The sequence below is a fragment of the Neoarius graeffei genome, chromosome 4, assembly GCF_027579695.1.
Source record: "Neoarius graeffei isolate fNeoGra1 chromosome 4, fNeoGra1.pri, whole genome shotgun sequence".
In the NCBI taxonomy this organism is placed as follows: Eukaryota; Metazoa; Chordata; class Actinopteri; order Siluriformes; family Ariidae; genus Neoarius; species Neoarius graeffei.
The window spans coordinates 36280719-36295748 of NC_083572.1; the positions used below are offsets into that span (position 1 = coordinate 36280719).

The 15030-nt window shown below is 40.3% G+C and overlaps 2 non-coding genes and 1 pseudogene across 2 annotated transcripts; all 3 read left to right on the forward strand.

The window, feature by feature from the left end:
- The first annotated feature begins 6145 nt into the window (after nt 1–6145).
- LOC132885576 (U5 spliceosomal RNA) lies at nt 6146–6260 on the forward strand. Its single transcript, XR_009654617.1, has one exon. It is a non-coding gene; the product is annotated as a U5 spliceosomal RNA (small nuclear RNA).
- Nucleotides 6261–6781: 521 nt separating this feature from the next.
- On the forward strand, nt 6782–6972 carry LOC132885560 (U2 spliceosomal RNA). The gene has a single exon (XR_009654609.1). It is a non-coding gene; the product is annotated as a U2 spliceosomal RNA (small nuclear RNA).
- Nucleotides 6973–7773: 801 nt separating this feature from the next.
- LOC132885567 (U2 spliceosomal RNA) lies at nt 7774–7944 on the forward strand (annotated as a pseudogene).
- The last annotated feature ends 7086 nt before the right edge of the window (nt 7945–15030 follow it).

The following is a 15030-nucleotide window of genomic DNA, read 5'->3' on the forward strand; positions in this document are numbered from 1 at the left end:
AAGCACTGCCCAGAGTATTGCAATAGTTAGCCAAGTGCATGACCCACACATGAGAGATAACTGCATGCCGTGTCCATTCATTTTATATAGAAATCATGCTTTTAGATGCACAATCACGTCGCACCTGTTTCAGTGGACAAAAAGGCAACGACAAGATTCAGGTCGGCAGTGCTGCACGCGTGACATCATTTGCGCCAATACCTTCTTTTGTTTCCACACAGACTCTATACTCCTCTCTGTAGTGGCGTGCGTTCTTGATACTGATTCTTTTTTTAAAAAAACCATGAAAGCTCTAAAAAATTCGTCCTCAATGTGTGGTTGGTTGTCTGAGGATGATTTAGAACCTATAGCCACGGAGAAAGAGGAGGACGAATACACAAGCCAAGTAGAGTAGAGTGGGGTAATACGCCCCCGTAGGGTAATATGCCCCCGGCCTGTTTTACCCAAAATAACCACCAGATGGCACAAAGTTACATTTCTATTGTTGCTATGGACTGGCTTGACAACGGGGATATACAAATATCCACTGTGGATCGCATATCAGCAACGCAGTGGAGAGAAAAGAAATTTCATGGTAAGTGATATAATTTTCAGATATCAGTAAAACTGTATTTAGATAGCTGCTATTTCGTCAGATATCACAGCTGTGTATGTGGTATGAGTAGACAAGTTAGTACATTAAAAAAAATACATTAGGTATAAAAAGTTGAATCACATTTTGAAAGTAAGACCCTTTTTTGTAAAAGTGTAGTCTGTGGGGTAAAACGCCCCCTTAATGGCGGGGTAAATGGCCCCCAGGGGGCATCGTTTCCTTTTATCATAATTACTGTATTTCATACATTTCTGAATAGCAGATACATAGTTTTTAATAACATCTCACTTACCTGGTTGAGTAAAGCAAGTAATTTGAACTTAATATAAAAAATTATTGAAATAAAAAAAATTGAAATTAAAATGCTAAATATAATAAAATAATGCATCTATTCATTAATTCAGGGATATTTTCTTGTTTCTTTCACATTATAGGCTTAAGTAAACACTTTTGCTATCCAAACAGCTTTTTTTTGAGTGAGGGGGCCTATTGCCCCACCTCAGGGGGCCTTTTACCCCACTGGGGGGGTAAAAGGCCCCCTTGGCACAATGTTTGTTTTTGTTTAAAAAAAAAATAAGTATTAACTTTAGACAAACTTTAGGTGGCATTATTGTTCATGTCACTGTTGTCAAAAACTATGATTAAAACTAAACACATGGTTCATTTCAACTTGGGGAAAAACTGAATTTTCCTTAAGGGGGGCTTTTCCCCCCCACTCTACTCTAATTCGTGAAGAAGAAGACCAACAACTGCACCAGCTGTTTTCTGGAACCCTGGAAGTTAATACATGGTACAAATCATAGTTTGTGTGGTTTTTATTTTATTTGATTTTATTATTTAGTATTTTTTAATACTGATTTGGTGTTCAGCCTTCACAGTTATGATACAACAGTGTCTCTTTGTAATTGTGACCTTTGTAAGCTCACTTGCTCGGCAGGAGGCTTAATATTGGCAGTAAATAGTCACTTACTTTCATTTTACAGTGCTGGAGCTGTAGGAGCAGGTGGCGCACAACGTATTCATTGTATCATATTTAGTTTTCAATATGATATTATTTTTCCAATATGTTTTTTTTTGTATTCTTCTCAGCAATGGTGAAATCGAATTTGTAAATAAAATCACTGCCCTGACTCTACTCATCAGGCCAGAGCTATTCTCCTTCTGTGTATGTTTTGTACAACATAAGGAAACAGTATAGTAACTATAACGGTAAAGAAATAAAACAGGTCTGGCTATGATATAAGAAAACTCTACAACCCAGAAACAGATGGAGCTCCGCTTTTAGGCAGTGCCTCAATCTATATATTACAGATTTTACAGAATGTTAATGAGTTCAGCTTATTTTTGCAGGCTTTGCTCTGGTAGAGCTGCACATTTTTGGTGGTCAAATGTTCGAGATATCGAACTTTTTGCATGGAAACCACACACACACACACTCCCAAGGCGATATCTCTCTTCAAAAGGATCCAGCTGTTGGGGGTGGAGTCTATAGCTGTGTTTACCTTTCTGAATTTTAATATTTGGAAGTGGTATATTTAAAGCCATTGAACATTGGAGGTTATCATTTTTCGGTCTTTTGGATAAACTCAAGTGTAGTATCTATTTTTTTATCTGTTTAATATCTGGTGTTTTGTCTGACTGTTATATTAAACAGCTTTTTAGGATAGGGAGCTAAAATAAGGGCTTACTCTCTGCATCAATCTGGTATTATAATACTATCAGGAATGTGTGGGGTTTTTTTAATAAAAAAATAATGACAGAAGCTTTTGTTAATATGTATTAATTGAGTGTTTGGTAGGTGTTCTGAATGATGATGATATATCAAATTGATTTTTTTAGACCAGGTAGTTAAATAGGGGCTTGTTTCTTCTGTTTCATGCATCAAAATGGTATTCTTATAGTTCTAGGAATTATGACCTTGTTAAAAAAAATAAAGAAAAAAATTCTGTTTTTCTTTCTTTGTTCAGCTTACCTTTTCCCCATTTCCTGGTTTTCTCTATGTTGGTCAGACATTTTTCTGCCTGTGTGCAATGGCTAACAAAGCTGTAAAGGTGTAAGAGATTGGCCCAGGCCACCTTACCCTATACCAGCTTTCTGCACCTCCAATACAGTTTCACTAACCTGGGGTGGGTTTCCTCATAACATTGCTCTTTAGAGTTAAAGAGAGAGTTGAAAGATTCTCTTAAGCAACAAACGGTGTCTCTATACAGTATGTGATTTTCCTGAACTCACTTGTAAGAAGGGGTCTAAAGAGATGAAGAGCATTTTTACAGCATATTCCTGATGTAAACATTAGTAGTTATTAAATGCAGTTAATAAACTTGTATGGTGTTTGTTTTTAACCAAAATCCAATGAAGTATAAAGTGTTTAAAATAATATATAGTATCATCAGGAAGCATTTCATATGTAATGTGGTAATGAATTAATGAAACTATTTTACATTTTGGGGCATTTCTTTCATTCCAAGTGTGTTTTTACTTAAATGAACAAATGTCCACACGAAATATTGAGCAAATAATAAGCTAAATAATGAGGTAAATATATTCTCTGTGCTTGCTCATTTCACTGTTACCCCCCAATCATGCAGTCTTGATTATTTCACTGTTATCCACAGTGCCAAGGGAGTAATGATCTCCCTTATAAGGGAGAGAGAGAGGTTGATCTGTGTGTAGTGTGGATCTAAGGAGGCTGAATTGACCTCTTATACAAACACAATGTTAGATGTGCAGGAGAGGTGGCATGAGGTCGTCGCAGTGCAGGATGAGGAGAAAGCTGTGCACTGGTGTCAGCTCTACTCTCCCGTTTGCTGCCCTGTGTTTGAACAGAAGCTGTTTTTAACCAGTGGCATTGTGTGAAATGTAGCCCACCTACTGTACCTAATATGAAACAAATTATCCTCACCCTCATCATGGCCAGAGGATGCATATGTAACATATTTAATCATTAAAATTAATTGTGCATAATAATAAAGTCAACACGATATCAAGATATGCATGAAGGGCTGAGAGAAAAAAAAACCCAACAACATTAAGTTTAGATGAGAATTCAGTGAGTGCTTGCAGAGAGCTCTTTATTTGCTGTCTGAGCTCAGCATGAGACGGATGAATGAGGCTGGGATGAGAATGGATTGAGTTCATAGAGAGAGCTCTCAGATTTCTCTGCTTGAGGTCAACAAGAGGCACTAAAGTTGAGAAAATCTGAGCATTATTTTAGACCTTGATGAAATTTCCTTTGGAACTTAAAAGGAGTCTAATTTGAGACTTTGTGCATCTTTTTATTCTGGAGAGAGAAAAAAAGAGACAGGAGAAATAAGGCATAGTCTCATTTTGGTTTCACACAGACTTCATAGTTGTTTCAGAGAAATAAAGGAAACATAAAGAGCTCTTTTCTAATTTTCTTTTCCTCTGGGCCTTTTCTATTCAACAAGGCCTTGTGTTTATTGAACTTGATTGCTTGTTTGCTGTGAGCTTGTGCTGCCAGTTCTTCTTCTTCAGACCTCTGAGGAACAATCAATAGGAGGAACAGACAGCTGCCTGAGAAAGCTGACTGCTAACATCAGTGTACTGGATCAAGTGCTATTTTATAAGCTGTTAAATAATGAGGGTAGAAACAATCGTGTTAAATTATGAATTAGAATCTCAAATTATTTCTTCATGTTAAGGTCTCTGAACATTGTGGTACATCGTCATAGGAAGTGTAACATTTTAAAAGTATGTTTTCCATTGATTGTTCAAAGAAAGCATTACCAAAGATGATGGCTGTAGATATTCAAAGCAAATAAATATCAAACTTTGGGAACTTGACCCTGTAGAACAGGATAAAGCGTCTAGAGATAATGAGATGAGATGAGATGAGATGAGAGGTAAACAGCTCTCCCTCCTGAGGGAAAAAAATCAGTCTGCACTTTTTGTACAGTGTGTTTGAGTTTTGTGTCCCTGTGGGCTCCATGGCGCAGTAGTACAGTGCAGAGTCTGATACTGCAGCAGGAAAGATCTCCACATCCACTTTCTTTTCCTTTTTACGAAGTCTGATAGACAGTCTTGGGTCAGGTTGTTTAGCTTTAGTGACAGAATTTGAAAATATAATAATCATTAGAAGAAACTCTGGTCCTGATTGAGGTTTTTGTCGATACCAGTGGAGATCTCTAGCCGAGTCATCATATGTGCAGGTCAGTGTGGTTTTGCTGCGCTCAGCTGAAGATATAATGGTTTGGTCTGATTTAATGCTGCTGTCAACAGCACCTGCAGGAAAGACATTGCAACAACATCAACATTTCTATTTTCATTAAGGACTTTTTTTTACCACATGAATCATCATGTTTAGGTATCAATACAAATCTCCAGGATCCACCTCAAGCTTGTGTATAATATAAATGACTTACCAAAGGTTTTAACAACCATGTAAACAAAGAAGAGTAACATGATTGCTGTGTCTCTCTTTCAGTCGATATAAATGGCAATAACTCTGTAACTGTCTAAACTGTATCTCACCACATCTCGCTCCACCTACTTTCACAGTCATATCAATTCTGGCATCAGTCTCTCAGTTTATAGTCTTATACATTCTGCCCTTTTTAAATTAGACATTACAAAGGTGGAGTAAAAATGTTGTGTGTTATTCCTTACCTCATGCTTATGGTTTTGGAATGGGATGTTCAACAAACTCATCAGACTGGTCAGGTCTCCTACTGTATATTACAGTGTCATATATAATCACATATAGACCCAGTCTACCATAGAAACAATATAAGCAGCCATTCACCAGTGAAAATAAATTTCTAGAGATAACAAAAAGTGTTAGCTTAAAGTTTAGAAGCATCTATGATCTAATAATGATGCTCTCAATTTTATAAAATTAAACTTTGCCTTAGGATGTAGCACAAGCGAATATTTTTGCCTCGAGCCCCAGGAAAAAGTTGTCAGTAATTATTTAGGTTTTCAGTCCAGTGATCAGAATATTTTTAAAGAAATATTGCTGCTGGCTCATCCAAGTTTAATACTTCATTGAAATGTGCTTTGATTTGTTTATTTGTATGTTGGTCACATTTGGCTTGTGTTTCTAAACTTATACTTTTGTAATGTCAGGGTTCAAAGCTCACACAGCTGCAGTCACATGACCGCACCTTTTGATATGACTTAGTGTTCCGACTGATTCACAAATCACAACAAAGGAAGGAGGACAAGGACAGAGACTGAAGAGCTTAATTCATTTACTTAAAGAAAACAGAAACATTTACAAAACCAATGAATGGTGTGAGTAAGGCAATTAATCAGTAGTGTTAGACAGTGCAAGTATGTGATGATAGTGTAGTGAAGAGCTATAACATGAAAGAAAAACCAAATACAAAACAAAGCCATAACAAATAACCAAACCCAAGACAGCAGGTGATGAGCTCCAAGCCCCCGCCATTTCCCAAAGGCTCCTCCTTTTAAAGGAGATCCCAGGTGTTTCCGTAATGAGCTCCTCAGCCACAACTCCAAGCATCACAGCGGCAGCGCTGAGAGTCTCACAGCCTCCAATCCAGTGTCACTAACCTGATCCAGTGTTCAGTGCAGCTCAGGTTTCTCTTCACTGGCGCGGAAATCTTTCACCTTTTACTAAAGATTTCCGGGGAGAGGGATGTTAATGAGCTCAGCTTATTTTTGCAGGCTTTACTCTTTCATGGTCAAATGTTAGAAATAGGGCGGCATGGTGGTGTAGTGGTTAGCGCTGTCGCCTCACAGCAAGAAGGTCCAGGTTCGAGCCCCATGGCCGGTGAGGGCCTTTCTGTGCGGAGTTTGCATGTTGTCCGTGTGGGTTTCCTCCGGTTTCCCCCACAGTCCAAAGACATGCAGGTTAGGTTAACTGGTGACTCTAAATTGACCGTAGGTGTGAATGGTTGTCTATGTGTCAGCCCTGTGATGACCCGGCGACTTGTCCAGGGTGTACCCCGCCTTTCGCCTGTAGTCAGCTGGGATAGGCTCCAGCTTGCCTGCGACCCTGTAGGACAGGATAAAGCGGCTAGAGATAATGAGATGAGATGTTAGAAATATGGAACCTTTTGCATGGAACCCCCCCCCAACACACACACAAGACGATGCCTCTCTTCAAAAGCATCCAGCTGTTGGGGGCAGAGTCTAGCTGTGTTTACCTTTCTGGAGTTTAATATTTGGAAGTGGTTTATTTAAAGCCATTCACTACAGTAAGTTATTGCTTCTTGGCCTTTTGGCTAAGATCAAGTGTAGTATCTGTTTTTATCAGTTTAATATCTGATACGTTCTCTAAATGAGAATGTTATATTAAAAAGATTTTTAGAACAGGGCGCTGGAATAAGGGCTTGCTCTTTCTACTCCACGCATCAATCTGGTATTGCACTATCTTCAGGAATAGTGCCCTTGTTTAAAAACTAAAAAAAGGCAAGGTTTTTTTTTTTAAATAAGTCAGTTTAATATTTATGTTTTCTGTGTGTAGATAGATGTTTGACAGCAGAGAGCTTGAATTGTGGTTTACTTCTTCTATTCCATGTGTCTGTATGATATAATAGTTCTAGAAAAAGTTACTTTATTCAAAAAGTAAAAAAGATTTTTTTTTGTTTTGTTTGGTCTAACTCTTCCCCATTTTCTGGTTTTCTCCATGTTTAACAAGCTACTGTACTGTTAGTTTGCAGTAACTCTTTTTTCCTACTTTTTCATGAGATAGATCACATAACATCTACCTTCTGCTTTCTTTCTTTTTATTTACTTACTGGCTTATTTATTTCTCTGCATGTTTGCAATGGCTAAGAAAGCTGTAAAGGTGCAAGAGATTGTCCCAGGCTACCTTACCCTAGACCAGCTTTCTGGACCTCCAATAGTGTTTTCACCAACATCACCAAAACACAAACATTCTGGATGTGTGCTGTATTAAACGCGTGGCTTTCCATAAACAAACAGTACTTGCATTTCATCCAGGAAAAAAAAAATCACAATTTTTGTAATTGTATTGGCTAAAGAAACTTGTAATAAGAAGACAGAAACTGTTAGAAAACACGTACAAGGCCTGGAGCTCAGTGTAAGAGCTGACTATCTGGAGGAAATCAAGCTTTTTGCATGGAATTAACCCCCCCCCACACACACACACACACAAGACAATGTCTCTCTTCAAAAGGATCCAGCTGTATTTACGTTTCTGGATTTTAATATTTGGAAGTGGTATATTTAAAGCCACTGACTTTAGGGTAGTATCTGTTATCAATTTGCTATTTGATATGTTCTTTAAATGAGAGTGTTTTATTAAGCAGATTTTTAGAATAGTGAGCTGAAATAGGGGTTTGCTCTTTCTGCTCCATGCATCAATTAGGTATTATAGTATCTTCAGAAACAGTGTCTTTATTCAAAAATATGAAGAAAACCACCCCTTTCTTTAATAGCAGAGCCCCACAGGCATAGAGTGCAGATACATAAAAAAAAAAAAAAAAAACATTGAGCTGTTTTTGGTCCTGTGTGTGCCTGCCACCACAGGAAACCCAACAACTAGTGAAGTAGAGTAATAGTCAGGACAGTATAGTAGTGAGTAACTTGTTGCTGTTGTTGCCTGACCTTTTGTACAACATAACACTTAAAACTATTCCTATGCCATTCTTGAGGTCCCAAGGCATTTAAAAACAAAAAGTGATGCCATGATTCTGCGTATCTCCTTTAATAAGTACCTTGCTCAAAGGCACTTCAGTCTGAGACCAGCCCATGTTAACCTAACTACTGTACATGTATTTGAACTTTAGGGGAAACCAGAGCACCCAGAGGAAACCCACACTGACACAGGGAGAACATGCAAATTCCACACAGAAAGGCCCCCAGGCTCAAACCCAGAACCTTCTAGCTGTGAGGGAACAGTGCTAACCACTACACCACCATGCCGCCCAAATTAATACATTTTTAAAGCCTCCCCATCAGGGATACAAACCCCGGTCTTCCATGTGACAGGTGAAGATACTGTCCACTATAACGAGGATGACACAGTGGCCCTCATTTATCATTCTAACGTAGAAACCAGTGCAGATCACAGTGTAGAAATCACGGTATGACAGAGGGAGTAAATTAGTGTGTCCAGTAGCTGAATGAACCTATTTTAATTATGAGTCTCCTGAACCCAAAGTCTGCTATCTTCACAAATCTCATATCTCAATATGGGAACACAGGTTCTTCCACAAATCCACTGGCAGCATCATGTACCTTTTCATCACTGGCTGAGGTGGTGGGATCAGGCAAAGGAGATCTTGTGGCTAATACCACAGAATATCATCCCTCATAGTCCATAAGAAATGGTTTTGGCCTGAACAGCTCATAGTTTTGGCAAAGGTCCAATCCTTTTCATTCACGTCTTAAATTATTCCTGGATACACATAGCCATCATATTTTACAACACACTGACATCCTCTGAGTTTTTCTGTGATTTCAGTGACCAGAGCAAAGGTTGCTTTTGCACCCATCACAGATTTCTGCACACCCATATTTGCAGCTCTCTTGGATGTGGTGTGCACTTGCAGTCATGTGGAGCTGACCAGAAGCAGCTGAGTTCTTGTCAGTTGATGTGCCCTGGGGTGCTGATGAACATCTGTTTCAGTAGGAAAGACTGTATGTTTGTGTTGCTATACAGATTATCCACATTATGTCAACAGCAACTGAAATTTACCTGGTGAATCTTCATGGTTCCACAGACAGTGTCCAGCTGTTGGGGAATTAATTAATTGGCCTCACTCTCAAAGCTACACTGCTGCCTCCCCACTGTTTCTTATCTGGGATTTGCGCTCTCACAAGGGGAAAGAATACTGTCTGAGGACAGACAGCAAATTCTCTGTGAGCTCAAACCTCCCAGCACCCAGACAGGCATGCTAAGGTTCTTCGGTTTGGTCAACTACTGCAGACAGTGGATTCCTGACTGCACCATACAGTGGTGCTTGAAAGTTTGTGAACCCTTTAGAATTTTCTCTATTTCTGCATAAGTATGACCTAAAACATCATCAGATTTTCAGATTGTGTGTGTGTGTGCGCGTGTGTGTTCAGTGCTTCCGACGAGTTAAATGCAGAGGAGGAATTTCATTGTGCTTGAGTGTGCATGGGACAAAAAGAAAGGCTTCTTCTTCTACCCACAAATGTATTCATTCCACTTGAAAAGTGTTCAGCAAACCAGCTACCGGATTTGGGACACTACGACATCCTGATCTATTGAGCATTTGGGACTTCTAATACACTGGAGTGATGCTAAAGGCTGACAAAAGCACAGATGCCTCCCAATATTTCAGGGCAGGTTTCATGCTGGAATGTTATGGGAAATTCCCGATAAAGTAAAATACCTTATTATGACAAAGGTAAGCACAAACGTGGACTTATAAGAGTAATAAACAAGCCAGAGCCTAGAGCTCACACATTTTATGGTGTTTAGCCGAGATTAGCACATCCAAAGCTAAATATCCAGATATCCACAGCTGCCATGATGTCACATAAAAGTGACCAGGAGGGTGTGACCTTCTCATTCTGTTCACATTTGCTTTGTTTGTTAAACAACATAATCTAATAGATTTGCCAAGGCAATGGAGAAAAATTAAAGTAGGAATCGTGTGTCATGGGACGCATTAAAATTCTGAACATGCATTTTTGTGCATAAAAATGCATGACTTCTGCATTTATGCAATCTCTGGTAGGCCCAAATTGTAAGCGTTGTGGTGATGGTGCAGCATGTCACTAAGCATATTGATCAATTAATTAAGCATAGCAGGGCCACTACACTATGATGCTTTAGGGAAAACTCTCTCTCTCTCTCTCTCTCTATATATATATATATATATATATACACACATACACACACACACAACCCCGATTCCAAAAAAGTTGGGACAAAGTACAAATTGTAAATAAAAACGGAATGCAATAATTTACAAATCTCAAAAACTGATATTGTATTCACAATAGAACATAGACAACATATCAAATGTCGAAAGTGAGACATTTTGAAATTTCATGCCAAATATTGGCTCATTTGAAATTTCATGACAGCAACACATCTCAGAAACGTTGGGACAGGGGCAATAAGAGGCTGGAAAAGTTAAAGGTACAAAAAAGGAAGAGCTGGAGGACCAAATTGCAACTCATTAGGTCAATTGGCAATAGGTCATTAACAAAAGAGCATCTTGGAGTGGCAGCAGCTCTCAGAAGTAAAGATGGGAAGAGAATCACCAATCCCCCTAATTCATCTCATCTCATTATCTCTAGCCGCTTTATCCTGTTCTACAGGGTCGCAGGCAAGCTGGAGCCTATCCCAGCTGACTACGGGCGAAAGGTGGGGTACACCCTGGACAAGTCACCAGGTCATCACAGGGCTGACACATAGACACAGACAACCATTCACACTCACATTCACACCAACGGTCAATTTAGAGTCACCAGTTAACCTAACCTGCATGTCTTTGGACTGTGGGGGAAACTGGAGCACCCGGAGGAAACCCATGCGGACACGGGGAGAACATGCAAACTCCACACAGAAAGGCCCTCGCCAGCCACAGGGCTCGAACCCGGACCTTCTTGCTGTGAGGTGACAGCGCTAACCACAACACCACCGTGCCACCCCAAAACTTGAAGTTCTTTATGGAAATCAGGGACCCCGTGTCATTCAGACTAAAGAGGAGAAGGACGACCCAAGTTGTTATCAGCGCTCAGTTCAGAAGCCTGTATCTCTGATGGTATGGGGTTGTATTAGTGCGTGTGCATGGGCAGCTTACACATCTGGAAAGACACCATCAATGCTGAAAGGTATATCCAGGTTCTAGAGCAACATATGCTCCCATCCAGACGACGTCTCTTTCAGGGAAGACCTTGCATTTTCCAACATGACAATGCCAAACCACATACTGCATCAATTACAGCATCATGGCTGCGTAGAAGAAGGGTCCGGGTACTGAACTGGCCAGCCTGCAGTCCAGATCTTTCACCCACAGAAAACATTTGGCGCGTCATAAAATGGAAGATACGACAAAAAAGACCTAAGACAGTTGAGCAACTAGAATCCTACATTAGACAAGAATGGGTTAACATTCCTATCCCTAAACTTGAGCAACTTGTCTCCTCAGTCCCCAGACGTTTACAAACTGTTGTAAAGAGAAAAGGGGATGTCTCACAGTGGTAAACATGGCCTTGTCCCAACTTTTTTGAGATGTGTTGTTGTCATGAAATTTAAAATCACCTAATTTTTCTCTTTAAATGATACATTTTCTCAGTTTAAACATTTGATATTTCATCTATGTTCTATTCTGAATAAAATATGGAATTTTGAAACTTCCACATCATTGCATTCCGTTTTTATTTACAATTTGTACTTTGTCCCAACTTTTTTGGAATCGGGGTTGTACAATATTGTAAACTCAAACCTCGTTTAATCTGATATTGCTTATGTGGTGCAACAAATCCATTAAAGAAAGCAATTAATTAAAATCCTGATAGTGTAGTTAATGATGCTTTGTGTTGTTAAGTGTGTTTATGTTGACTTTGCTAAATTTGAAAATATTACACTGTTCGTTAATATAAGGTTTTTCGAGCACATCCCTTAATTTATTCATTTATCTTCAGTAAGTGCTTTATCCTGGTCAGACTGCTGTGGATCTGGAGCCTAACACTACGTGTGAGGAATTCACCCAGGAAAGGACACCACTCTGGTGTGTGTGACACCACTTGGCATGTGACACCACTTTGGCCTTTGATTAGGGCTGTCTCCCTGCTTGTATTGCTTGACCTTAGTGAAGCCTTTGACACCATTGATCATACCATTCTCCTTGATAGACGAGAACATGTTATTTCAAGGGAACAGCCCTCTCCTGGCTCAGATCTTATTAAACTGACTGTTATTAGTTTGTTGATGTAAATGGTGATTTTTCTATGCACACTAAGATAAATTTTGGTTTTCCACAAGGTTCTGTTTGAGGCCCACTGCTTTTTTCTTTGTTATGCTGATGACACACAGTTGTATGTTTCTGCAAATCCAGATGAGAGACACCAGTTTAATAAAAATGAGGAATGTGTGAAGGAAATTAGATACCGGATGCTTATTACCTTCCTTCTCCTTAAGAAACCAAGCCTTTATTTGTCACACATACACTCAAGGACAGACTTAAGCACACAGTGAAATGTAACCTCTGGATTTAAACCATCTGATGCAGTTAACACACACAAGTGAGCAATAAGCACACACACAGAGCAGTGGGCAGCCATGCTACAGCACCCAGGGAGCAGTTGGGCATTAGGTGTTTTGCTCAACTGCACTTCAGCCAAACCTCATGGCCACCCCATGTTAACCGAAAGACTGCATGTCTTTGAACTGTGGGGGACACTGGAGCACCTGGAGGAAACCCATGCAAACATGGGGAGAATATGCAGACTCTACACAGAAAGGCCCTCGTCAGCCACTGGGCTCAAACCCAGAACCTTCTTACTATGAGGGGACAGTGCTAACCACTACACTACCCTGCCACCCTGAACTCTGACAAGACAGATGGACTTGTACTAGGACCACATGCAACTAGAAGTAGGTTTTCTGATTACATAGTAACTCTGGGGGCAGCATGATGGTGTAATGGTTAGCACTGTCACCTCACAGCAAGAAGGTCCTGAGTTCGAGCCCAGTGGCTGACGAGGGTCTTTCTGTGTGGAGTTTGCATGTTCTCCCCGTGTCTGTGTGGGTTTCCTCTGGGTGCTCCAATTTCCCACACAGTCCAAAGACATGCAGGTTAGGCTAATTGGTGACTCTAAATTAACCATAGGTGTGAGTGTGAATGGTTATTTGTCTCTATGTATTAGCCCTGTGATGACCTGGCGACTTGTCCAGGGTGTACCCTGCCTCTCGCCCATAGTCAGCTGGGATAGGCTCCAGCTTGCCTGCGACCCTGTATAGGATAAGCAGCTACAGATAATGGATGGATGGATAGTAACTCTGGATGGCCTTTCTGTTTCTTAACGTGCAGCAGTAAAAGACCTCAGTGTGATCATTGACTCCAGTCTTTCATCTGAAACTCATACAGACAACATTACAGGGATAGCTTTCTTTCATCTCAGGAATATTAAAAGTGGATGTAAAAAGTGTACACACCCCGTTAAAATGATAGGTTTTTCTGATGTAAAAAAAAAAATATACCACGATAAATAATTTCAAAACATTTCCCACCTTTAATGTGACCTATAACCTGTACAATTCAATTGTACAACAAACAAATCTGTTAGGGGGAAAACATAAAGAAATAAAAAATGTACAGTAAGCTGGTTGCATAAGGGTGCACACCTTTAAACTAATACTTTGTTGAAGCACCTTTTGATTTAATTATGGTATTCAGTATATAGAGGATTTCGATGTGACGTCACAGGTCACGTGACGCCCCGGTGTCCGCCATTTTGAAGGTCAAGCTAGCTAATGTAAACAACATAGTAGCTGGTATGTTACTGTAGCAATGTTTACGTTCAGTCATTTGGATGACTGTTAAAACCTTTCAGTCTCAAGTTTTTCCTTTACTGTATTTACTAGTTTACTGAGCTAGTGCGCTCGGGCAGGCTGGGAGCGAGCGCGCTAGCTCGGGCAGGCTGGGAGCGAGCACGCTAGCTTGGGCAGGCTGGGAGCGAGCGTGCTAGCTCGGGCAGGCTGGGAGCTAGCGCGCTAGCTCGGGCAGGCTGGGAGCTAGCGCGCTAGCTCGGGCAGGCTGGGAGCTAGCACGCTAGCTCCCAGCCTGCCCGAGCACGCTAGCTCAGTAAACTAGTAAATACAGTAAAGGAAAATCTTGAGGCTGAAAGGTTTTAACAGTCATCCAAATGACTGAACGTAAACATTGCTACAGTAACATACCAGCTACTATGTTGTTTACATTAGCTAGTGCTAACAGCTAGCTGCTAGTACACTGCTACAACTACACCGACCCTAATAATACAGTTCTTGGTCATTGCCTGGTAACAGCAAATTTATAATGGGCCATGTCTCAACAGACTAAGAAGTTATTTCAATGACATTTAATAACATTTTGTTTATCCTGAGGACCGAAAGTAAATGAAAATGTGAACAAACCTTAGCTGTAATAAGATGGCGACCACCAGCTCCAGGGACGACCCGCTGATGTAGGCATGTTACCCAGCCTGGTTTTTAACGACATAGGTATACAGATCATGTGGGCCGAAGTCAGGTAAAGACGAGGGCTTCGTGTACTTCCGTACGTCAGTGAACAATCCTGGTGGAAGCAGGTAAACATCGTTCTCTAAGCCTGCTAACCTCAATTTTTGCAAATACCTCTCCCTCTGCTCGCCCTGTAAATGCCCTACGTCGCTGGATAATGAAGGTGTTTTCTGCATCTCGCTCCTTTTTCTTTTATGTTTTTTCCCTGGTATTTCCCACACGCCTGACTGCAGGTCAGGAAGATCACCCGCGCTGCAGCGCTGCAAAGCCAGAAAAAGATAGC